The sequence below is a fragment of the Adiantum capillus-veneris genome, chromosome 14 (genome assembly GCF_014529385.1).
Source record: "Adiantum capillus-veneris isolate H3 chromosome 14, ASM1452938v2, whole genome shotgun sequence".
NCBI classification, from domain to species: domain Eukaryota; kingdom Viridiplantae; phylum Streptophyta; class Polypodiopsida; order Polypodiales; family Pteridaceae; genus Adiantum; species Adiantum capillus-veneris.
In genome coordinates this window covers 77892007-77917312 of record NC_140944.1, presented here as the reverse complement: position 1 = coordinate 77917312, position 25306 = coordinate 77892007, and the positions used below count along the sequence as shown (strand labels likewise).

Here is a 25306-nt window from a genome sequence, read left to right as displayed (position 1 = left end):
TTCCTTCACGCTTTCCGAGGTCATAGGCTCGATTCCTAAGTTATAAGCATTGTGCCTTTCACTTTTGGTCCCATTTGGTGGCCTCTAGGTCTCCCTAACAACCATTCTACCGTATGTGTGCACAGGTTGTGATTGTGATGCCGGCGAGGTTTTGCGACTAACTGAAGTAAACAACACTTAGAGTCAGTGTTGACGAGCATACCTCTCATATCTGATGTCGATCTGGTGACCGTGCGCGATGGATGAGCTCCTGGAAGTCTCAACTACTGTAGGGAGCTCTCTCTCTCTCACTATGGAAAATGACTCAAATGAGGGATTTCTAGCCTAGCCTCTCTATATGTAATCGAGACTCCGACACCAAATTTTCCCATCTTTTACCTGTGGCCATAACTTTTTGCGAGATGCGGTTTAGGCTCGAAAATTTCCTGATTTGGATTTCGGTTGCTTCAGTTTTACCACTTTTGCAGATTTCTCGAGTTGGAGGTCCCTTCATGACGGTGGTCATTTTGCCCTGTCACCTTTGCAGTCCTTATTTTTTCGGTGTCTTCTTTACCTTGCTCTGATCAAGCGTCTCTTCTTTTGTGTTTCCATCTGGATTACAGATTTTTTTCTATAATTTTTGCTAGAAAATGGTTAAAATAAAGCAAATAAATCCCAAAATAACCCGAAAATAGCAATTCTAACTTAGAAAAATACCAATGAAAAGCAAAACACTTTGTAGCTCACTTTTCTCTCGTCTATGTACAATCTCGCTCATTATCATCAACCTTGGCCTATTTTTTGCTGTTTTTAGACAGTTTTTGGCCAGATTTGACTCTCTTTATAGTCTATACACATCTCTAGGGGCTCATGAATGATGATTGGTCCCCAATTTTGATTAATTACGAGGGCATATTCTTTTTCCCAAAATCACACAATAAAACGCAAAAATGGTTGAAAAATTGCTCACAAACATTGCCCTCTAATATATGACATGAGTCCGCATTGGAATGCCTCCCCCCCTCCTAATTGGAGTCCTCCCGGACGACAGGGTATCGTCAAGGGTATGTGTTGTGCATGGGTTTGAACTCGTGCTAATGCAGGCCTTGTAATATAGCCCTATATGCATGTGCAGTCAATGCATGTAGAAAGAATTTATGCGGTGCAAGAGGAAGGTATAAGCGATGCGCTTATTGGCATTTTTCGTTGAGGTTTCCTGTGGTATCTTGAATTGGCTGGCAGATTTTCTTTGCAAGTATTAGTTGTAACTCTGCCGCTCGTTGTTTGATTGTTTTCCACTGGTTTTGAATTAGCGTATGTGGTTCCTTTGAAGTCGATATTGTCGTATCTGGTGGAACATTCTTTCTTTCTACCTTGATGACTTGTGTCTGATACATCCTTGTAGTTTTTTTTGTTGATTCTGTTTGATTCCTCGTGCTGTTTGCATGATGTTGCTTGACCTTGACAGTTGTAGATAGCTGCACGATTGTCATCTTTGTCCGCCCTTCTTGTGTTGTTGGCTTGTTTTGAATTGGCAATTTTGGCCGCCATACCAATATAGTCCGTTGCGTATTTGACAGATTGACTATGTTTCTTTGAAGTTGGGCTTGTTTTCGGTGTTTTGTCTGTTCTTCTGACTCTTTTTTTATAGGAATTAGGCTGTCGTGCCTTATCCAAACTTTGTATTTCTGCTTTTGATGTAATTGTGCCTCGGTCAGCTCTGTACGCCGTACCCAAACTTGCCTGGTTCCCTGCATGGTTGCTGATTTTTGATAAGACGTTGCTGGACTTGTAAACTTTGTTTGTTGTTGGGCAGATTTTTGCGGTTGTATTAACTTTTGTTGCCAAAGGGCCTTTTTATAGCTGTACAAGACCTTGGGTTAGGTTAAACTTGACTAGGGTAGGTAATTAACCATAGTTAGGTTCCCTTTTGACCATTCCTTCAATTATGCAAATAAGGGACTTATTTTTTTATTAAAAATATCCTTTTAGGTCATGGAGGCTCCATAAGGGTTGATAATGTATGTGGGCCCCACCATGATGTCCCTCCAGTGGCTCGTCTTGACATGAATTGGTTATATGATAAGAAGGGTTCTGAAAAGTTTTCCTTTCTGAACAGTGCCTCATTCGTATCCAAATCAATGAATACCCTGTTAGCTTTCATCCATGACACTGCTAAGATACACGGAGTTGCTGACCTACTTGGTGGAAGTACATGGAATTTTGTAGTGTACGGGTGTGCGTGCACTGTGATTGGTATTATAATAGACCACAACGTGGTCACCTCATCACCCGATGCTACTTTCAATCTGTGTGTCTCTGGGATCGTCTTCATTGGTTCAAGTTTCTGAAAGAGCTTAAAGCTGCTGACACTCATTTTTGCCCCAGTGTCAAGTAATGCATAGATTTCAACTTGTTTTGTGCCTGCATAAGCTTTTATGTAAGGACTACACCATGTATCTTCCAAGTTGTCGATGATGCTATCATCCTGAGCCCTAAGGTCTGTCATGGTCTTTTCTAATTCTTCGCTTTGTATATCCGCTTCGATTGTTTGGGATGTTGAAAGAGGATATTCGTCAGTCATCATTGGGGTGACCATGTTTATTGTCCTGAGAAACTGCTTTCGTTTAGCAATCCGTTCCTTTGCTTCTTGTTGTGCCTGGTCCTGAATTCTTTGTTGTTCCTGTCTATAGGTTTTTCCATAATGTAGTTGAAACAACATTTTCGGTGTTAAAGGTAGATGATATTTTTTAAAATGACACCCACTAATCCAGTTCGGCATTTCTTTTCCATCTAGTGTCGACAGTTTTACTGCTCCGCTGGACGATATTTCTTGGATCAAATAAGGCCCCATGCCCCTTTTCTTTAGCTTTTTGGCATGCTGTTTAAGGGTGTATACTAAGACATAGTCGTTCGTTTTAAAGTTCTTGTTCTTGACATGTTCGTCAAAAAACTCTTTCTGTTGTCTTTTTTTTGCATAGATGGCCGCTACAGCATTGAGTCGTAACTCATCTAATTTTTCAAGGTCCTCTAACCGTTCTGAAAGTTCATGCCCCGTCCAGTCTAATTGTTTTGCTACCCTTACTGTGGGGATTAAAAAATCAATAGGCAATATTGCATTTAACCCATATACCATATTAAATGGTGTAGCATTGAGTGTTGTTTTATATGCAACTCGATAGGCCCACAATGCCGAATAGAGCATCTGATCCCAATCTGTTCTTGTTTCACTAACCAGTTTCGTAAGAACCGTGCACAATATTTTGTTGGTCGCTTCCACTTGGCCATTGGCTTGTGGATGATAGGGTGCAGATTTGCGATGAATTACCATAAACTCATTTGAATTACCATAAACTCATTTAAGAGATGTTGGATAACTTCATTTACAAAGTATGTCCCTCTATCACTCACTAGCTTGATTGGAAGGCCATAACGTGTAAACACATATTCATATAAGAATTGTGCCGTGGTTCTCGCGTCTGATTTCGTTGTGGCTTTTGCTTCCACCCATTTGGTCATGTAGTCCGTGGCCACTATGATATATTGTGCTTGTGAACGATACGTTGGTGGAGTGATAGGACCAACAAAGTCCAATCCCCATTTGGTGAATGCTCGAGCACTCATCATTGGTCTTAAAGGCATTTCGTCTCTTTTAACTGGTACTTTAGTGTGTTGACATTCATCACACCTTTTCACGAATTCTGCTGCATCTTGAATCATGGTCGGCCACCATATACCTGCAACCATAATGATTTTTACGGTTCTCTCTGCTGAAAAATGACCACCTGCTATGCCTGCATGAGCCTGTTCCAATAATGGAAAGTATTCATTTTCATGAGGAACTAACCTCAGCTGGTCATCAGTTCCTCTTTTGTACAATTGGTCACTAATGAGGGTATACCTATTCGCTTCGATTTGTAAAGCCTTTTGTCTGGCTTTAGACCAATCTCCTGGCAGATCCTTATTAGTCAAATAATCCACAATAGCATGACTCCATGCGGGTGCTACTGTTACTTGGTATAACGTGGCATAATCCACAGTGGTATTGGATGTGCAAAAGTCACATTTCTTGATGTAATTTGCTACATCGCCTGCCATTCCTGGCCAATACACTCCAAGTCTTCTTAAATGTTCATACATCATTTGATTTCCTCTATGGAATCCCCCTGTTTGTGTGTGGGTCTCCTATAGATACGCTTCGTACTCCTCTGGGCCTATACACAACCTTAGAATCCCATCGTTTCCATGATGGTACATTCTTCCCGCAAGCATTGTGTAATTTCTTGCTTGTCTAATGTCTTCTACCGTGTGTTTGTCATCAAGATTCATTCCATATGTCAGCAACGGAACAATTTTCTCTGACCATTTCGGTACCATCTCTATATTAAACAGGTATGCGTCTGGGAGATCATCATCTACTCCGATAGCTTTTTCACCATGTAGTAATCGAGAAAGGTGGTCTGCTCTTTGATGAGTTTTTCCTTTCTTAACTACTACCGTAAAATCAAACTCTAGCAACACAATGAACCATCTTACAATTCGTCCCGTGTTGCAAGGTTTGTTTACTAAGTACAAGAGTGCCTGATGATCCACAAAGAATGTGAATTTGTTCGCGAGTAAGTAATGCCGAAATTTCTTTACAGCATATATCATACCCAATCCTTCTCTTTCAGTGGTAGTATAATTCTTTCTGCACTATTGAGTTGTCTACTAGCATAACTGATTGGAAAATCCGTCTTTCCCTCATCTGGTTGTGCTAATATACAGCCTATTGCAAATGCCGAAGCATCTACATGTACATGGAATATCTTTGACCAATCTGGTGCTTTTAGAATTGGTGCAAATACCAATGCATCTTTTAGTTTCTGGAATGACTCCCCACATTCATTTGTCCAAATGAAGAGCGTGATTAGACTATAGAAGGGTTTTGCGATTACCGCGTACATGTAGATAAAACGTCGGTAGTATCCACAATGTCCCATAAATGATTGTACCTCTCGTACAGTGTTTAGTCTTGGCAATTCTATGATCACCTTTACCTTGTCTTCATCAGTGGTAATTCCATTAGCCGACACTATGTGGCCTAAGATTTTACCTTGTCGTACCATGAATACGCATTTTTCTGGGTTGAGGCAAATCCTATACGTTCTGCATTTTTCGAATACCTTTCTCAGATGATCTATATGGTCTTCTCTCAATAGAGAATAGACACACAAGTCGTCCATGTAAATATCCAAGAATTTTCGCAAGTATTCTTTAAAAGCGTGTGTCATTAATCTCTGAAATGTGACTGGAGCATTGGTCAAGCCAAATGGCATTACCCTAAACGCATATATGCCCCATTCTGTTGCAAATGCTATTTTGTATTGATCTTCTAGTTTGACCCCCAATTGGTTATAACCAGAGAATCCGTCCATAAAGCTGTAGGCTTGCTTGCCTGCCACTCGTTCCAGGACGTGTTTAGTGATAGGAAGAGGGTAGTTGTCTCTTATTGTTGCTGCGTTTACCTTCTTGAGATTCACACACATTCGTAATTTCCCATTTTTCTTGGGTACCACCACTATCGGGGACACCCAGTCCGTGTGTTCTATCTCATAAATAAATTCAGCCTCCATAAGTTTGTCTATCTCCTCTTTTATCCTTTTGGCGAATGTCTCATTGTACGTGTAGGGACGTTGTTTGCTTCGCTTTGCATCAGACTTCAGAGGGATTGAATGTTCACAAAGGTTAGGATCCACTCCCTTCAAATCTTTGTACGACCATGCAAATACATCTCGAAATTCCTTAAGTGTTTTGATCAGTAAGTCCTCTTCTTCTCGACCTAGATCTGTGGCAATGTAAGTAGGTCGAGGATTTTCTCCTGGCTCTGCTAAGTCTATTTTCTTGGCGTTCTCTGGCCCATCGTAGGACTCGTTTGGTTTAGGCTCCCTCATTGGTTGCTGAACCACCAATCTTCTTTCCTGAATGGTGTACTTACAATAGTGAGGAGGTACATCTATCTTTTTACTCCCATCACTAGCGTTCGTTCCATCGCTACTTTCCATTTCAGTTGTCCATATATTTTTCATTTTTTGTTTCAACTCATTGTATCTCGTTTTCCGTTCAATTTTCGTCATAATTGGTGTCAGGCCAAGGGCAGGGCCAAGGGCCAAGATGGACATGCGGTCAAGGGGCGCTATATTTAGGGGCTAGGAGTCTATATATGGCACGGTTGGGTGGAAAGTTGCATGGTCCAGTCCCCCGCGGTCTTATATTGGTATCAGAGCAAGGTGGAGAGGAGGAGGCAGTAGGGAGCTATGGAGGAGGGAAGCATGGCGTTCTCTCTCTCTCTCTCTCTCTCTCTCTCTCTCTCTCTCTCTCTCTCTCTCTCTCTCTCTCTCTCTCTCTCTCTCTCTCTCTCTCTCTCTCCGGTCGTGGACAAGCCGGAAGTGCATGGCCGTGGGAAGGGTTGCTCCACAGGCGGGGAAGGCTGGGCCGAGACGCAAGCGGCGTGTGCAAGGCCTCTTGAGGCGAGAGGAGATGGCTCATCGACAGGCTCCAAATCGCTCGTGGTCAGCCTAGTTGGGAGCGCCAGGCGGAGCCGGAGCAAACCCGACTCAGCTGAGGGTGCATCCGAGCAATGCGCGGAGCCCGAACTCCCTTTCTCTCTCGTGGCGGCTCTGTGGAGAACTCCATCGCCCAGCGAGTTCACTGGTTTCACATCAAGATGCCCTAATGCCAAAGGCCTTGGGCAATTAAATTGAATTAGGGGATGCTGCCCACGGGCCAAGGTCCCCCCCTCGTCGCATGGGCATATGACCTCTCGACAGGCTGGTGCGTTTTTGAACAAAGATGACATGCGTGGGCTAGCTTGCATGCAACAAGAAACAGATTGCAAAATTTTCTGAGGACCGCATACACGAACCCTGCAAGACATAATGCCACTCACTGAGATTGGATCAAGGTCGTGGTGAGTACGTCACAAGATTTATCTGCATTATACGCACCACAAGCAAAGCATGGAGCAATTTGAGCATGTTCGGGTCTACAGTTATAGATATCAAATTCCCAGTTTTGGTTTGGAAATTTTTGATCCTCGACCATGTTTGCTCCTCCGGGTCAGGCAAGGCTTATGCCATATTGGTACAGGCAAGGCCTGTGGCATTTAAGATGCAAATATTTGGCAAGGCCAACCGCTGATTACACTTTCACGAAGTTGTAAACCAAGTTTGCTAGGACATGGCTCCTCGGCTAGTTGTTGTTTATTGTTGAAATTAGGCAACAACAGGATCTTCCCATTCTCAATAAGCGTGCTTAGACGAGTTTTCTAAGCAATCCTGGGAGCAGAACTCCATTTACAAATTATCGGGACTACCATAGTCCAACCAAGCAGGTACAAGGTACATACTTTGCATGAGTTTTTTCTTTTGTTTTTTCACTACATAATACAATTCGACATGGTCGAGTAAGCTGTGAATGCCATTGTCAACTGGCAAGCGTAACTGGTGGCTCCCCGCATCAGAACTACATAAGAACTCATGTGCAGCAAGGCTTCCTTCTCATATTGTCTTGAGTATGACATGGTTATGATGTTTCTAACAGCAAGGCTGTGTATTGCTTAGGACACTCAAATCAAGCACGGCTTGAATCCCAACCACTTGGCTCCGAAGCACGGCTTCTCAACGGTTGACTTTGATGCAAAAGCATAGCAAATTTGCGATGCTTTATAATCTCAAGGAGATTGGCACATCCTACTGCTAGACTTGATGCGGGGGGTCATGTTGCTCGGCATGGCCGACTTCGTGTCACTGTTTCTCGAAGCGGACAGGGGATGTTTGCCACACAAGACTGGTTACTTTCAATTGAAATCACTCGACAAGGTCAATGCTTTTTGTCATGATATCTATGTCTCAACAGCTGACTTCGTCATCTAGTATCACAACATTCTTTATGCGAAGCAAGGCTTCAAGCTAGGTATATTGCATGGAAAATTCCCACGTTCGGCTTATGCTATGAGCATACAAACTTGGGAAGGATTTGGCAAAATGCTTCCAGCTTATTTTATTACGTGACAGACGAGCGTATATCATACAAGGGATGTATATTTACATCCAAAAGCTCCTATCCGTGCAGCAGATATGGCTACGAGCCATTTTAAGTGAGTTTTGTTCCACGGACTTTTGAGTCAACTGGTGACCGCAACGACTAGGTTAGCCAATTTTATGTTCTTATTATTTTTCCATGTTTACACTTTACTTGGCAATTACTGTCATTGTGCAAAGCAAAGTGCTTTGGCAATTTTACATGAAGCACGGCTTCTCCCTTGTGCCAAGGAACTGCCCAATGACTTGTAATCAAGGGCCGTGGCACACAAGTTTGCAAAAACTGGCAAAATAGGGAATATCACCTCACAGAATTCCGACCAGTTTAGATTGTGCAAGGCACTTCTGGTTTTGGTTCTCACGCTTGAGACCGTTATAGTAGCCAAGGGCTTAAGTTTTTTCATGCAAGGCATGCTACGCAGGTGGCATGGATTCCACCATTTTATGCATTATGCTTCCGCTATCACACTCGCAACTCTGTCAAGGACAGACTAAGTGATGGATTGTTGAACCTCATGGTTGGTTGCTATCAACACCCAACAACACTAAAAGGAACCTAAATCTAGGACTTATTTCACAGGCAAAGTGCCAATGCTAAGTCATTTTCATACAATCATGACCCTGCAAGGCAGGTAGATCAAGATGTGGTTGTGTTTTTCTATTACCTCTCTCAAAGAGAGAGTCATAGTATAAACTTGTTGCATGCTCTTAGGATACGCTGCACGTTAGGCATAAGATGCACACGAGCATGGCAATCAACTATACACGTCATAGTCGTTCAAGGAAAGTTCCACAGCCCAGCATGGTTTTCTTCTCTCTTGTTCTCTCTCTTTAAGGGAAACATGAAAATCTTCCGAGAAGCTTTTGATATGTGTTTTGCTCGTGAGTCAGCCTAAGCCAAGGTGCTTCAACTCTCATCTATAAATCGACTAAGATGTCATCCAACTTAGTTTTCATCGGTTTGTCGATTGAACACTAACTGACATAAGGGCTATGAGCCACACAGGCTAAGAGCCATTGTCAGACCTAGGGTAAGATCCCAATGCTCACATTCTTTGGGTGCTTGTTTTCAAGAGTGAACAGATCTACCCAGGGAAGTATACATCGACATTAATGGACAAGCAAGGGTCTTGTCATTCAGGATGTTTACAGTGTCATTTTTGCACTACATGATTTCAGTGCGACACTCAAGTTGAGTTTTTGATAAATCTTCAACTCATAGCAGTTGATCTATACAAGGAAGTATAGATGAAACAATCAGTTGTGACAGCATGGCTGTCCACCAGAGCTAGGCAGTCCACTTGTGTGGATTCCATGTTCTCTCTATAGCACTACGGAGTGTCTATGGACATATTGTTTTGGGGTACGACCCGGCGGGTGGCTGCTACATCATCCCATAGGCATTGAGGATCACAGTTTGATCTCTCCCAGTTAGCCTTTCAAGGAACGAATTTCGCAATCTACCACGCGGTAGTGGACAAATTCAACTTTTGGTTGATTCCAATCAATATGTATACGATTGACTATGTTGATAACCGTTACCTGCTAGTTGAGCAATTTCTACACAGGTTCTTACCAAGTGGTTTGACAACGTAGATTCTATACGGTTGACTATGTTGATAACTGTTACCTGCTAGTTGTGCAGTTTCTACAGAGGGTCTCACCAAGGGGTTTGACTACGTAGATGTTAACCAAAGGGGTTGGATTGCGAGGGCAACACCCATGGTTTCCAGTGCAATACTGTTTGTTTTTTTTCAGGTAGGAGACGTGCTCCTCTCCGTTTGAATACAGGTAAGTGAACATTCCGTTCAAATCTCCAGGTACGCATCTATTGATTTGGTGTTATTCCTTTTTCAGTATGCTTTACTTGGTTTTTCAAGACGTATAAGTACGCTTGAATGTTACAGATCCATGCCAAGGGCATGTCGGCACAAAGTATTTTGGGCCAAGTGTCCAATCTACCTTTTTGCCTTCTGTTGTTACGAACCTACTTGTAGGGTTCGATTTGGCACATGTTGTCACATGGGATACAACATGGTCTAGGAACTCAAGGAGCTTGGTTTAGCCAGTGTGGAGCATGATAATGAGGGTCCATCTCACTCGCGTCGCAAAGTGTTCGTAGTTACCTCCACACATAAGTACAGCTCGTACTTGATGGATGTCACTTTTCCTGGCATCCTTACTTGAGACATATTCCACATGTGGAGAATATGAGTCTCTAGGACTGACACCGGCGCCCAATTCGAAATGATGTGTCGCGACGAAGTCCCTAGGTGCTGGTTGCATCCGTTCATTAGACCAATTGACGCACACAGTATCAGGAACAATTTCAGTGGCCAAAAATTGACGGGTACTAAGTACAGACTTGTTGTGATTACAAGTGCTGTGAAACCAATTTAACGGAGGGTCGTTTCTACATATAGCAAAGTATGCTATGTTCATGAGAACGTCTCATGGTTGGTTCCTAGGTGTGACCGGGTTGTCACATTCTATTATGGTCCAACTTTTGCTACAAAGTATGCTACGTTCATGAGAAGGTCTCATGGTTGGTTCCTAGGTGTGACCAGGTTGTCACATTCTATTATGGTCCAACTTTGTTGCAAGATTTTCACGTAAGTATCGTGGAAAGTCTCGTCATGGAATTGCGGCTTGGATATGTTTGTGTTAAATGCATGCACACTAGGTGTTATGGTCCCTAGTGTTTAACACAAATTTATTTGGAGCGGCATGCAAATCCATGGACTTTATTCTTTCTGCACCCTTTTTCATTGCTAGTGCAATCTCTCTTGCAGATTTTGTATGAGTTTACACCCTGCCATACAAGGTGATGGCTGAGTATGGATGTTAGTGATTGGTTGCTGGAACCTCCAATCTACATTCAACCTAGTTGGTTGTCTCCATTCCATATCGAGTATATGGCTGGATACTCAATGGTTGAGTCATAGTTTGTCGTCAGTCGTGGAAGATTGTCTCTAAGTGGTTGGGGAAAGAACCTCACTCTTACTGCTGTTATTCATCCCACGTTGGATGGGCAACTTACAAGTATTCTATTTAGTACTAAAGGATATGCTAAGCGCATACGTTAGTAAACCGTGCTAAAGGATCTTCTAAGAGCATACGTTAGCACAATGCATTCTGAATAGGTGATTCTCTCCTTATTCTAGAATTTTCTTCGGTTAGGTTTTCAACTTTGAACACCTGTTGTGGTGGGGTTGGATACCGACAGTCTCATAAGTCAAGGACTTAGTAGGTGTGCTGACAGAGTATGTTGGCATGTAACCTTTGTTAGGGGTGAACATGTGGTTCTGTGTGTTCCAAAAGGTTCAGAAGTTTGACATGAGGACACTCCCTATTCTATCTTTCAGTAGCTATGAGCTTTTCAAGATACTCACATGAGTTATCATGAGTTACCATTTAGATACTGGTGGTTGCAAAAGGACAACAATGTTGAAAATCAAGATGTTGCTCTTGGTTTCATTGAACCTCCTCATTGCACCAGGTATCGGTCATATGGACAATTGGCCCGTGTAGAGGATGCCAATAAGGAAAACATCAGTGTTCTTACGAAGATACTACCACTTGTGTTTTCGAGGACGAAAACGCTTCTCCAAGGGGGGAGTAATGTCAGGCCAAGGGCAGGGCCAAGGGCCAGGATGGACATGCGGTCAAGGGGCGCTATATTTAGGGGCTAGGAGTCTATATATGGCACGGTTGGGTGGAGAGTTGCATGGTCTAGTCCCCCTCGGTCTTATAATTGGACTACCACAGACATTCAGTTTTTCTGTTGCAACTCTTTTTTTTGGTTTGCTGGTTTTCTTAGGCTTCAACAATCTGGACTTAAATCCTGAGTCTTCAGCAACCTTAAGAAATCTTCCTGACACTTTATCCTTAGCACAATCAACAACATGAATGTTCATAAGGAAATGTGTCTTACCCTTAAACTCTGGCATGGGTCTCAACCTGGTTGGTGTACTGATGTGGTGTCGTTTACTCTTGTATTTTTTTTGGCGTCTCTCACTTTGGTTTGGGAAATTGTAGAAGACGTCATTGTCTTGATCTTGATTGTCGTCTCCCTCTGTATTTTCCGACTTCTCGTCATCCGCGTTATCCTTGTTTTCAATTTGATTAGAAGAATCATAAAATTCTTCTCCTTCTTGCTTGATTTCTTTAGTGGAGATGTCCACATAGCCCACTATCTTAATCTCAAGTTTCGTTTCTGTTTTGTGGATCCTCATATTCTCAGTATCTACCTCGTCCTCGTCCTCGTCCTTCTCCACAATTTTTCTCAACATGTAGTATGGTATGATATCGTAGCCATTCTCATCACAATATTTGGTGGGAGTGACTTCATTGACGCATACATCCAATGTAGCCAAAATTTGAGACCATTCTAGGGGTTCGATCTTCTCTTCAGGAAAAGGTTCTCGTATATAGGCATCATCTTCGAAGACCCTCTCTAGTGTCCTTTCATCGTGGTCAAATTCACTACATTGAGATGCTCCACACATCCATATCTCTTTTTTCTTACAAAGCCACGCTGGGACTTTTGATCCACTAATGGTGGCTGAGTCAAATTCTTCCACAGGGGTTCTCGTGACATCATGGTAGCTATGATTTTTCATGTTTACGCGTGTAGTAGTTTCAGCATGTCTTAGATATAACTAATCATACCCCCAGTCCTGCACCATTTTGAGTTGCCTCATGAACGGCCTACCAAGGATAATTTCATAGTTGTTCTTCTTGCCGAAATCTACTATGGCAAAGGTATGTTCGTACTCTATGCCACAGGAAGATACCACAATTGCCTCAAGAAATCCTATAGGCCTTTCTATGTGCCCATCCGCCAGTTGCAATTTCATTCTAGTTGTTCGTATTGCTGGTTTTCCCCATTTTTCCCATAGCAATTTGGTCGCAATGGCAATGCCAGCTCCACTATCAAGTATTGCCTTAGTCTCTATGCCATTATACTCAACTGGTAGGGTCGTGTTGCCGTCTTCACCCTCACAATACTCTCCTACCTTGTTGAGTGGCACTGGTCTAGTGTTGACTTTCTTCGGTTCTGTGTCATTAAGCTCGGTTTCGAAGAACTTAAGAGGCGTCCTTATGCCAAATTTTTCAAGACATTTTCCCACTTCCGTCCACCTGCTTGGCCTAATTTTTAACAATTCTGCCAATGTGATTGTACACTTGACCGGAGTGGTCAACAAGTCTGTCAGGATTTTAGTGTCCAATTGATTCGAACCGCCTATTCTCTGAGAAGGTACTCTTCGAATTTCTGACCTTGCCTCATAGTCCCCCATATATGATGGTAAAGTTCTGAGAGATTGTGGTCCGCTATCTTCGGATGCAACTGAACCATTATCCCCTTGAAATGATTTAACGTCCAAATCCCATGGAGTCTTATTCAAGTTCAGCTCCGAGAAAGGCGTCGACTCGACTGTTTTTGTCTCATATTTTTCTTGAGCTTTTCACACCGTTTCCCATAGCTCTTCAGGCCAATTTTCTTCCACAATAGGAGAATATGGTGGAAAATCTTTCAGTGATTCATCAGTGCTATTAGGTACGTCTTTTGCATCCTCTACATCCGGCAAGGATTTAATGTTTTCTATCTTGTCGGGTATCCTTTGTTCGGTTTTGTGAGGTGTTTCATTGTTTGGTGGTTTGATTACTCTATCTCCTGCTTCCATAGATGGAGGCTCCAGTAAAGCTTGTGCAGTTTCAATCAGCTGTTTGCACATCTCTAGTCTCTGTTTTTCTATCTCTGGATATGGATATGTCATCCACCTTTGATCTAGGGTCTGTCTGTTCTTCAATCTTGCTTCATATGCTTGCAAGATTGCATCTAAGGGTTTATTGATCTTATCTACCAATACCGACCCTCTTGAGCTTGCACTCTTTGGTCCTTCCGTTGATTTTAGAGAGTCGGACTCTCTTTGCTGTTTAAGTTGCTCTCGAGCTATCATTAGCTCAGCTTCTACATCTTTTTGTTTTTGCTCACGTCTAGCTTTCATTTTCGCTCTTCATTCTTTCCAAGGATTATCAAGACTGACGCTAGACTTGTCAGTCTTGATTTCTTCTTGATTTTGATCGTTACTCTTGGGCTTATTGTCATTTTTCCTTGCTTGGGCTCTCGTCAAGACCTTAACAGGAGTTGGAGTTTCGTTTTCTGACCCTCCACTGGACGGTAGTGCTTCCAGCATATTCAAGATAGTTTTTGCTCCTTTGCTCAAGTTTTTAGGGCAATCGGGGATCAAGTGAGTAATTCCACACTCCGTGCAATATGCGTTGACCCTAATGATTTCTTCATGAGGGAAGTCCCTCAGCCAATGGTCTCCTCCACACTTGTAGCATGGTCCTTTAGGTTGTTGAGGTGCTCCTGGGGCTCCTCTTTGTTGGTGTGCAATTCTTTGCCCGCTCATTCCTCTGTTGGCTATGAACAACAGTGTTCTTTCATCCAGGCTATATCGTCCTTCTCCCGCTGCCTGTGAAGCAGTTGGTGGTCCTGTATTTCCTATCATGCTCCATGGTTCTGGTGTAGAGGGTTCGTTTGGTGGATAATAGACAGAGTTCGCCGCATATCCATTGGGCTCGTCGTAGTATGCATACATAGGTACCAAAGCCTTCTCGTCCGACTCAGTTACTGTGGGTGTGTATCTTATGCCGACTAGTCGTAATCCTGGTAGAGGTGGTTGTTGTCCCAACACTGGTTGTGGTCTTTCTATGCCTACAGGTCCTGGTAGGTTGCCTATTTGATATCTAGGCATCGGTGGGACTTGAGGAGATGTCGCCTGAGCTTGCGGAGCATATGGTCATTCTCTCACATATCCCTTGTTATAATAACACTCCTCCGTCCCATGGTTTGTCCATTTTTGTTCAATCGCACACCATTTTGGTTGTTTAGCTTGTGGTTTGGAATACAAGTTAATCTTTTTAAGCACTTCCTCTACAAGCTGCTCTTGGCTTACCGCTACTTTCCCCTTCAGTGTTGTCGTAGCAGACTTGCCTCCGCTTTGTTGTGAGGAAGAATCATCGTCAAGATCCTTGAACTCACCCTCTTTATAGACCGCAAAATTGTCCACAAGGTATGGAGCTTCCTTGGTTAAATCATTCAACGTAGTGCTCCTTTTCATATGTAAATCCTTTTGAAGATCTGCATTCCTTAGTCCTTGGATAAATATAAGCATAAGTCTGGACTGAGTTGGCAGTTCTTCCACGGGACAGAACTTAACATATCTTTTTAATCGGAGGGTGGTCTTCTGCATGGACTCTCCATCTTTCTGTTTGAATTTATGGATTTGCGAGACTATATTATGAGCTATCCCCCTTTGTGAGAATTCCTCGATAAACTCGTCAAACACTTCCTCCATAGACTCAAAGTCTCTTCGCTCCACCGAGTCAAACCATGTAGCCGCATCATCCTCTAAGGTTAAACCGAATCCTGCAAATTGGATAGGAAAGTCTAGCACCTCTTCCGCTCTGATTACACACACAAAGGCTGCTACATGATCTCTTGGATCCCTGCTTCATGTATATTTCTTGTTTACCCATTTTTGCACTTGAGAAGGTCTAATTCTACGATGGTCTCAAAATTTCATCATGGGATCTCCCCGTCCTAGTCGATATACCTCCTCTGGTCTCCTGTAGTGGCCAGGTTCCTCTCCCAATGGTGCTCCTAATCCATAATTTCTAGCAATTCTCGTGAGAGATGGTTCATCTCTCCAAACTTGTTCTCGGGGTGTTCTTCCAAGCTCAGTTGACCCCTGAGTGTTTGGCTTACTCTCTCCTTGATACTGTGCATAGAGTGGTGGTTCTTGTAAATCCCTTAACCCTCGTGCGGTTTGATAACCCTCTCGGGTTCGGTCTTGTTCTAATGTAGCACTCTATTGAAGCCATGCCTGCAGTGATGGCTGAGTAGCTGGTTGGTCCTGGTAGTTGGACATCGGTGGTCGGGTAGAATGTGAGGTAACGTCATACTCTTCTGAAAAGGGATTAGTCGACTTGCTAGGGGTGTAGGTGGCTCTCGGTACCTCGTCGGGGCCATAGGTTGATACTCTCGAAACTATTGCCTTTTCAACCTCTTCTGGGAGAAAACGTTTGTATTCTCGCCCGTATCTGTCAACAAAAACAATATCCTTCCCCATAGCAGTTTCATAAGAAAATAAGTAAAGAACCTTGTCTTTGCTTAATTCATTTGGGTAGGGTTCCTTGCATCGAAAGTAAGAGAATATTCCCTCACTTTCATGCTTGTAAATCCCTACATTCTCATTATAGGTTGGGACCCTGGTTGTTTTCTTATCATACATAAAAAGCGCTCCAGGTCGATCAATGTTAGGAGGCGGTTCTTGGGTTTCTGAAACCATTTTCCCTTTTGCCACGTTATCCCCATATCTGTTGTAATCCTCAGGGTTACTCACTATTAGATAGTGGTTTCCCTTTTCGTCTCTGAATCTGTCTCCATCATCGTAGACTTGAATTATCTCTAGTCACTGAGCCGGTCTTTCTTCAATACAAATACACTTGCGTCCCCGATAGTCAAAACAAACTAGGGCTCCCCTTGAGTTAGTTCCTTCCAAGAAGATTATAGTGAACTAGGTTTCGTTTAAAGGATGTAGGGAGGTGCTCCCTCCTGGCATTGGTCCTTCACCGTTGAAACCTACTGGTTGTTGACTCCCCATCATGAAGAAGGACTTTTCCGACGAAGTGTCAGTATCACTACCCTCTTCAATGATTGGTGCCAATGGGTCTAGTTTTGTCTGAGTTACACTCTCTTCTTTGGACGTGGTGCTAATTTGACTTTTGACACTTTTAGCTCCCGACTTAACAAAGGCTCCTGACCTTAAATACATAAGAATGAATGTTTTGTTGCAAACTTAAAGCTTACCTGGACTCCTTTCTTCCTGTATAGCTTTGTGATGACCTCCTTCTGGGATCTACACAAGGATGGTTAGTCTGTTGGCAAGTGTTTTCCCTGAATTACCAAAAAATCTTTCAAGTATATACAACAACCACTTAGTCAATCTTCTGGTGGTCCAATTTCAATTATGAAATGACGGCTGGGATCTATATAGAGAGTATGTCCTAGCAGTATAGTCACAAATTGCAAAAAGTGTATGATTCCCTACTTCCTTAGTCTATCGCGATAGACTGACAGTTTTCTCTGGCGCAAGTCAATTCAAAATTGTGACTTTACCCTTGAGTTCCAGTTACCCTCTATAGCCTATCCCCCAAGTTTTGTGAAGTTTGGACACTTGGGTTGGGTTTTGGTCCCATTTTAGTATTTCAATCAGAACTTGATTCTCTATCTGACCCTCAGCTTGACCTTCAGTGATCTAAATGCCTTGAATTTTGGTGTGTCTACTATTTAGGCCCTGATAAAGCTCTCCCTAGGGAAAATTTGAAAGAAAAGTTCCCCAGCAGAAATTTCATTGGTCTATCGCGATAGACTGAGCACTTTCTCCATTTTCAGCTTTTTTTCCAAAGTTTTCTCCACAGTTAGTTTAGCCTCCCCTTGTGTAGTGCATTGACCAATTTTGGCACTGTTTGGACATTTGGTCAAAGACTTCTTGCCCTTGTCTCTGAATTCAGACACCAAACACCATTTTTGAAGTTTTGGGGTCAAAATTGGTGTTCAAATTCACTCAATTTTTGTGAGCACCCTTGTATTGATATGTTAAGCTTGTGGTATAAGGGTTTTTTGCTTGTTGCTAGACAAACACCACCTTCACCAGTCTATCGCGATAGACCAGGCAGTGAGCAATGGGGACTTAATTTTTTGTCTGTTTTTGCATAGTCTTGTTCCCTGTGTCCATATAAGTCTATCCCCCAAGTTTTATGAAGTTTGGACTTATTTTGACCTCAAACTCAAGCACTTCACAAATTTCACTTTTCTCCGACAATTCACAACTCCATTGCACTTGAAGTGATGCAAATTTGATGACACTGCATCTTAAACTTGTGCACATCAGTCATACCTCATGACACAGTCAGTTTACCCTTGGCTAATGGTTATATCTCATCTTGGCCTCTTTAGGTTCACTTAGTGTTTCCTTATGACAATCACTTGTTTCTTTTTTTGTTTGTTTTTTGTGGTTTTATATTGTTTTTCTACTCTATTTCTTCACAAGTATAACAAGCACTCAAAACCTAAAATCATAACTCAACATTATCCTATTTAACTAAATCTAACTAGTCGCAGACCTTCGGCAAGACACAGGCTTCCTAGCTATCCACTAGACCTCAGGATACTCTATCCTGGATCTTGTTCTAAAAGTTTAAGCTCTCTCTAGTCAAAACTAAAGTAAGCTATTCATCACACGAGTGACGTAGATCTCCCTACTTAAGGTCTTGTGTCCCCGGCAGCGGCACCAATGTTTTAGGGCAAAACTACTCCCCTGTTCATACTCACGAGCACGACATAGATTACATACTTATCATCCGATGACACGACTAACCCGTAGGTGCACGTAGGAAATCTCGTTAGCTTGTCAGGTTGAGACCAATCTACACATACGCACTTTTATGATGCATCAATCACTAACCCTGGTAGAATGCAACCCACTCTATCCCTAAACGCTCACAACACCGTTTACACGTCCAATGAACTCGGAATCGCACCAAACTTACTAGGCATCATCCTCTCACTAGGAAATACTTACCTATAAGTCTAATCTCACCAGATTTGAACCCTAGCTATCTCGAATACTGTCGTGATAGACCAACAGGTCATAATCCAAAAGTGGGCGAAACTTAAGTTTATCAATATCTATGTGTAGCTAATCTATTTTTCATTCCATGAAGCACTTGATTATTGAAAACAGACACCGTTTGTGCTACTTACAAGTAAAAAAAGCTCAAGGAAGAATCGATCGCGATCAACTTGAAACGGAGAATGCGTGGCGTGGGCGCGTAGCTCTCGGAGAGACTACCGTGATGGTGTGGTCGCGTCGTGAATCCGGTGAGGGAGAAGCGCGTAGCGAAGAGGATAAGACACACTCACTCTCTGTCTCTCCGTCTTAGACTCGTACGACACAGGATTAATATTTAAGAAAATGTTGTTCAAAAAATGGTTCTAAGGTGACTTTTATACTTTAGTCACCTTAGCTCAAAAATGTACATGGGGTTCTCTTGCTCATGATTACAAAGTGGGAATAAATCTGAGTCGTGACTACCTTACTAATATTTACATAATCCTGACGAATGGATCAAAGTGATAAGACGTCTTTGACATAAAAAAATGGAATTTGATATGCTTTACAAGATGGGCTCATTACAACAGTTGGACCAATGGGGCTCCAACACACACACACAGAGAGAGAGAGAGAGAGAGAGAGAGAGAGAGAGAGAGAGAGAGAGAGAGAGAGAGAGAGAGAGAGAGAGAGAGAGAGAGAGAGAGAGAAGGCCATCGCTCGCAAGGCAAATAGCAAGGGCAAAATGCATGCAGGTTGCATGCGCGCACACACACACACACACACACATAGAGAGAGAGAGAGAGAGAGAGAGAGAGAGAGAGAGAGAGAGAGAGAGAGAGAGAGAGAGAGAGAGAGAAACCTTTTGATATTGGAGCTATATATACCAACCCCTATGCTATATATAACTAGGAGTCCCCACTATATATATGTACTTAGTGCGTGCTCTACACACACTTTGGGGTTTGCATATGATGGTGTCTCCTCTCTGTCTTCTCATCTAACTGCACTCTTTGCTTCCAGTTCAACATGGTATCAGAGCCAATCTACATGCATTCTCTATCAAGATGGCTATGGAGAGCTCTTCGTTATGCTTCAAGCACAAAGATAAGTTTTACTTGTTTCTTCTTGATTTTCTATCTTGTCTTTAATTGTAGTTGTTTTTTTTTTTTTTTCCTGAGTTGTAAGTTCAAGATGTAGAGATTGGTTGCAAGGCTTCAAGCCGAGATCATGGAAAAAGAAAGTGCGCCTACAAGAAATAAGCACAACAGAGGAGGGATCTTTTGAGAACCACAAATTAGGACTTATGTGCTTATCGCTATCAGAAATCTGTATCTCGGTGAATAAGGTCGAAGTCATGAGGCTAAATAAATAAATTCTATATTCTGTCATGAGACTCAAGATCAGAACAGATCTAAACCTATAACGGTGGCGCTGTGCATACTACAGTTGCAAACTGCATAGAGCCAAAGTTAAAAAGAAAAAGAAAAAAAAAAGCTTTTGTAAAGCCGTACGTAGCTTGCGCATCAATTTTTTGATTTGTACAGCCGTAAGTAGAATCCAAAAGAAGTGTTGCTGGTCGCTGTCGTTTTGTGTCCAAAATAGCCGACTAAACCTGACTGCAAGCTCCCCTCGCACCTTCCATACTGGTATGGGTGGCTAATGGCGGCAGCTGGTTGCAGCCATGTCTAGCTGCTGTCATGTCTAGCTACCCGTGAGCAAGAGTGGGGGCAGTTTGAAATAACAAGCAGCCATGGTGCAGACTAGCTTCTGCTTACGAAAGGCTTAGAAAAGCTGAGCGCCAGCTTGCACAACATCTTTGCTATTTGTGGCGTCTGCACATGCTTTTTATTATTATTTTTATTTTTCATAGACCGATTTACCGCTGCCACCAATTAATTACAAAAAGCAGTGTTTGCTCATCCCGCTAGCCTGATTAGGCGCTATTTTAAGAAAATGCCTTGTCCTGCCTTATATATATGTTTTACAGTTGCATATCAAAGAAAGCGGTTTCATTGCAGCAGGCAGCTTTGAAGCACGCCTTCAACCAGAGGCAGCTCTGCTCGCTTATTCAACTTAGCACCCCGATGCTTTTGACAGCTTGTTGCATGCTACAAACTGCTAGGATCTGACCATCTTCCTAGCAAGCATATTGGCGGAATAAACTCTTCCTAGCTAGAAGAGAGGCTTCAAAGCAAGCTGCAGTCGCTCATGTGTAGCGAGAAGCGTCGTGTCAATGCTGAAAGAAGGAAGCTGCAGTCGACGTGTAGCAAGAAGCCTCTCGTCTCAATGATGAAAACAAATAAAAGCCTAGTTGACACAGGTAGCCGAGTTCTGATATCCATGGGTTGTCCACTTTGTCAAACACAACTGAAAAACCAATCTCTATGTTGCCTGTGTGTGGCTTGTCTGCTCTGCACCCTATTGCGTAACTCTAGTGGATGGCTAAAGGCAGCACATGGTGATCAAGAGTCGAGACTAAAGCTCCTCGAAGACGAGTCAGTTGTCGACGCCATGCTTTAACACACTGCTGCCGAGAAGCAGCTCTTCCCAGGTTTCCTAGTGGTTACTATTCAAGCTAGCGCTAGCTAGAGTTACATTAGTAGTGTTATTGTTTGTGAGTGTATGCTGGTGTTGAACGTGACGAGAAAGATTAACCATGGTCTTTGCACACAAACCTACCCATCAAGAGTATGTTGCTGCCCAGTTTATCGTATCTCCTATTAGCCCTTGACTGATGCTAGAATTAGATGCAGAGACGCGCACAGGCCGACTCAGAAATAACGCGATAACTTCTTCTTAAAATAAGGTGATATCCTGAGTTTAGAATATTATTACCCTGTTCTTGCACCATATTATTCTATTTCCTTGCGCTATTTATAACTTCCAAAAGTCGGGCAGGTTGATGTATAGTGTCGTCCTACTTTCATACGCACCTGTGTGGCTTTTATAGCCAAATAGCAATCAGTTACATAGCACTTTTGGCCTCACGTACAAGGCTAGAATGACAGTGTCAAGTGTAAGTTTAAGTGCAAAATCTTCAAAAAAAATTTGACCCAAAAATTGGGAGAATTTCAAAAATAAAAAATAAAATAAAAATCTTATTTTAATCTAGCTAATTTCTATAGCAAGGTTTCTTATTTATTAATGCGTTATGTCAAGGTTTATGATACATGGCTATGTTCGTCAATGTCATAAGGATTTCTCAAGAAATGGTACATCAAGTTTGTCATTGATAAGGATTTCTCAAGAAATGGTACATCAAGTTTGTCATTGGCACCATGACGATAAAATTTCTCGTCTCATGAGAAGCATATAAAGGTATGAGGCAGGTTGTTTGACTAATACTGACATCAGGTTTTCTTATTTGCTAATGCTTCATGGCATGTTTTTACGATGCAATACCACGTTCTCGATGCCATTATGATTTCTTAAGACATGGTACATTAGATTTGTTGTTGATACCATGGAGAGTTTCATGATGCCATGGTACGTGAGACCATGATGATTACATAATTTGAATTTGTCTAGGCCCCATCATGTTATGTCAACCTATCGAGCTTGCGGCATGTCGGATGATCTAGCATAGAGATTGATGGAGATTGTGGCATTTCAAGATAGTAGCAGGTAGGCACGATTGATCAAAGTTGTGCAAGCAAGGACCAATTTAAGCGGCAATGTTCTGAGATGAGACTGCACACCTGGATTCAGGCGCAACAAATTTCACCTTTGTTCTCTACCTTGTAGCTACCTACCTTGACCTCGTTCTGCAAACATTATTAGTAAGAGACTCGTGAGACCAAGGACCATGGCGGCAAAAAAATAAAATAAATACAAGCTCATCGCTTTTGAGATTTGGAAGCTATGAGAACACGCGGTGGCAAAAGCAAAAGTGTGTGCCCTTTTTTTTTTTTCACGATGATATTAGCACATCTCTAAAATCTAACTACTCTATATTTGAGTGATAACAAAATTAGAACGTCAATAATATACGGATCAGTAACTTCATACAAGCACATGTTGTATAGAGACTCTATCTAGGGATCCCACGAGTATGGGCTATTATTAAAGCTACCTATGACCTACTGCACCAGCTTCGCCTTTGTCTCTTTAGGTTGCATCTTTGTCTCAATGTTTTATAGGGAATCGATGAAGCTTCTCTATAATTAAGCATAGCTTCTCTACTACTTCAGCTTTGTCTTTGCTTCTTGTGGTTGTGTCTTTATCTTGATGCATAAGGGGAATGGTCCTGCATGACAACGAGGCTTGGGTTTAGCGCATGGTAATCATAGTGGATGGTTCAATGCATGGTAATCATCGCAAATGGTTCAATATATCATTATTATATTGCTTATTTTGGTGCTATTTCCTTTTATCATGCTCAAGTTTGCATATACTCTTGCGTATTATGATAAAGTCTCAACAAGTTACAGTATTTGGAGAAATATTATTCATGGTTCTGGTCATGAAAATGTCATTTGATGTGCAACATTAATACATGATTCGTGCAATTTGACACATATGCTTTGTACATAATGACTTTACTAATAATTTTCTTGATGATATGATAGATTACCTCCAATCACTCACAAAGTTTATGTTGGCGCCTATTGTCGAGTTCATTGCTATGCTTGTGATTATCATATCTCACCTTTCTAATCAGTATTAGTTCCTCGATATCTAATGGCACTATGGTTGTTATCGTCTCAATGCTCCCTCGTCGTCATGGTGCTATCACTCTTCTCGTCTTATTACACCCTCGTGGTCATTACCATCATCGTCTTTGGTCCTATGAATATTATCGTCTTATTGCACTGGCCTCGTCATCATTGGTGCTATGGTTGTTATTGCCTTATTGCACCATCATCGTCATTGGTTCTATGAATGTTATCGTCTTATTGAATACACCCTCGTCATTAGTGGTGCTATGGGTGTTATCGTCTTATTGCACCCTCGTCGTTATTGATGCTATGGTTTTTATCATCTTATTACACCCTCGTCATCATTGGTGCTATGGTTCTTATCATTCTTGTCATTAGGGACTTGGCAGTTGTGACTATGCACCACTAGTGTTTCATAGCATTTATGTACAGTCTTAGTGCACATATGATTGCATCGACATAACATGTGTTTCTGTGTCGTCTCTAAAGAGGCATGGTGAACTGTCTCTTAGGACAATCTGATGTGATTATTTTTAACCTTCACATTTTGCTATGTTTCTTGAGTTGATGTCATTTACAGGATAAAAGTCACGTCAAGCAGCATGTACAGGGGCTCAAAGATATTGAAGCTACTCAAAGATATTGAAGGATTTGCATCAATTCAATTATAGGGTTATTAAACTTCCAAAGACGCTTGAAAGCGCACAATGTATATTATGGAGTGATGTTGCTCCTAGAAAAAAAAAAATTGTAAACTTTGATAATTGTTAATATAATAGTGCATGTATATGGTGCTGTGGATTTTTTCCCTTGTTCCCCCAAGGGTTTTTTCATCCACAGCTAGGGACCCCTATTTGAGTGGGGGTGTTGGAGCTATATATACCAACCCCTATGCTATATATAACTAGGAGTCCCCACTATATATATGTACTCAGTGCGTGCTCTACACACACTTTGGGGTTTGCATATGATGGTGTCTCCTCTCTGTCTTCTCATCTAACTGCACTCTTTGCTTCCAGTTCAACATTTGACACTCATGTTCCTTTTTTTTCTTAAAGCTCTAGGTTAGGTGAGATCTTGCGGGGGCAAGATAATGCACAGCTTTGGTGGCACTCAAAGACTGTAAACAGAGGGACAAGGTATAATATCATTATATAGAATTCCAAAGACGGAATGGAGGATGTCCAAAACAAAGTACACACGTATACATATATAATGGGGGAGCGATTCTGCCCCCCTTGGACACATGGCAAGAGCTCCTTCCTTTGATGAGTGCACCTTGCAGTTCCGGCGACACAACAAGCGACTGAAAGAGAGAGGGAAAGAAAGGTGGTGGCGTATTGAGCCATGCCGTAGGGCCACATTGACTCACAAAAATACAATAATTGATGCGCATATATATATATATATAGAGAGAGAGAGAGAGAGAGAGAAGTGAACTAAACTGAGTCGTGAGGCTTTGACCATGCTGTGGTGTAGGCGACCGCCGACGCGACCACCGACTCTAGACTCTCGAATTCAAAAGAGAGAGAGGCGTCGGCCACCGACTCTAGACTCTCGAATTCAAAAGAGAGAGAGAGAGAGAGAGAGAGAGAGAGAGAGAGAGAGAGAGAGAGAGAGAGAGAGAGAGAGAGAGAGAGAGAGAGAGAGAAAGAGTCTCTCTGTGTCGCTCGCAGTCACCTGCTATGTCACTAGGCTGCAGTGCTTCTTGGATTGAAGATAAAGTGCATGGCTTTTGGAAGATGAAAATCCAAAATTTTGAACTGTCATTTAATCTCTAAATCGAGGCACATTTTTCCCCATTTCTTTTACTCTAAATTGTCATTTTTTGAATGTGAAAGCGACTCAATCATATGTTTCATGGGGATACTTTTTCTCATGCCAAGGGAGAAGGGGGGGA

General features: G+C 42.2%; 1 long non-coding RNA gene across 1 annotated transcript in view; it reads left to right on the top strand.

The window, feature by feature from the left end:
* Positions 1 to 24372, top strand: part of LOC147442640 (uncharacterized) — a 51914-nt gene extending 27542 nt beyond the window's left edge. The window contains exon 2 of the long non-coding RNA XR_015190204.1: positions 19769 to 24372. This is a non-coding gene — a long non-coding RNA (uncharacterized LOC147442640). The remainder of the gene's footprint in view (positions 1 to 19768) is intronic.
* Positions 24373 to 25306: the final 934 nt, after the last annotated feature.